The 1,474-nt window shown below is 39.1% G+C and overlaps 1 long non-coding RNA gene across 1 annotated transcript; it reads right to left on the bottom strand.

Moving 5' to 3' along the window:
* Nucleotides 1-370: 370 nt before the first annotated feature.
* LOC128365309 (uncharacterized) lies at nt 371-1,474 on the bottom strand. Its single transcript, XR_008321799.1, has 4 exons — nt 1,342-1,474; nt 1,121-1,219; nt 615-732; nt 371-381 (listed from the first exon to the last, which is right to left on the bottom strand). It is a non-coding gene; the product is annotated as an uncharacterized LOC128365309 (long non-coding RNA).

Raw genomic sequence — 1,474 nt, 5'->3', positions numbered from 1 at the left:
TTAATAACTCAACCTCCTCCCTCCCTTATACTAAATATGATTAGAATGTATAGCAGTCTAGGCAACCCTGAAAGTGATTACCCAGAAAAAGTAGAAGACTTACAGGATGGAAGCAGCGTCTCCTTCGCCTTTGTGAAGCCATCTCAGACTTAGACAAAGTAGATGGATCCTCTGCACTGTCATCACTTGAATCATAGAGGGCATGAGAATAATCTGGTACTTTTTTCATCTGTAAAAAGAGTGTGTGGTCATCCTTTTTCAGAAACCATCAAAATGAATAACAGTTGACAGATTTAGAGGGGAAAGGTCTGTCACTTAGTTAGTGGCATTTAAAGTGCCAGAGTCATACCTGAATGGTTTTTGTCCCCAGCTTTGGAACAACTTCAATGTCTGATTTCTTTTTTTTTTTTTTTTTTTTTTAAGTATATTTTTTGGGCTTTTTTGCCTTTAATGTTCAGGACAGTGTAGAGAGACAGGAAACAGGTGGCAGAGAGAGGGGGAATGACACGCAGGATAAGACCGCTCGGATCGGGATTCGAACCGGGGTCGCCTGCAACGAGGACTATAGCCTCAACATATGGGGCGGGTGCTCTACCCGCTAAGCTATGCTCAACCCCCAATGTCTGATTTCTCATTGAAATCATCCTTTATGGAATCCTCATAATCGGTTTCTTCCACAATACTCTCATCTGAATCACTGACACGTTGACAGAAATCTTCTAATGTATGCATCTACAAAGAGAGTTGTGTTAGGTGAAGGTTACCTCTTTTTGTTTATACTCTAGTTATGTCACAAAAATGGAGTAAATATATCCCAATTTGTTTGTCAAATGTTAAGGTAAAATTAAATAGGCCCACCCTTTGCAGAAATGTTTTAGAAAATATGAATGAAAGCAAGAACAATATTTACAACTAAAATGGCAGCACCTACAAAAAAACAACACCACCAAACTCACCAACTAGAGCAAAAGACATGTAATCATGACTATCTGACAAGTTATATGTATGTCTGACAGAGTAGTTTATTATTGCTTTGTATTATCTCTTAAAGGTTAACATCTTCTAAACTGAATACCTCTTTTACTGACAGGCTTTCAGGATGCTAACAGTCTCCACTCACCCTTTGTAAAGCCATCTCAAACTTGGACTGAGCTGAAGGGCCCTCTGTACAGTCATCACTGTCGTAGAGGGCATCAGAAAAATCTGGAACTTTTTTCATCTGCAGAGTGTTATGGCGTGGTTATACATTTTAGTTTACACTTATCAAAATCAATTACAGAGAACAGATTACAGGGGTAAATGATCAATAAATTATTGATATTTAAAGTGTCAGGGGCATACCCAAATGCTTTTCGTCCTTCTCAACTTTGGAACACCTTCATCACAGCATGGAGCCAATGGCTGATCATTTAAACAATCCTCATCGGTTCCATCAGTGTCAGAATAATCCACCGGGGATGATCCTCTGATAGCA

This window comes from Scomber japonicus, chromosome 9, assembly GCF_027409825.1.
Source record: "Scomber japonicus isolate fScoJap1 chromosome 9, fScoJap1.pri, whole genome shotgun sequence".
NCBI classification, from domain to species: Eukaryota; Metazoa; Chordata; class Actinopteri; order Scombriformes; family Scombridae; genus Scomber; species Scomber japonicus.
The sequence above is the reverse complement of the archived record's forward strand: the minus strand, read 5'-3'. Positions and strand labels throughout refer to the sequence as shown.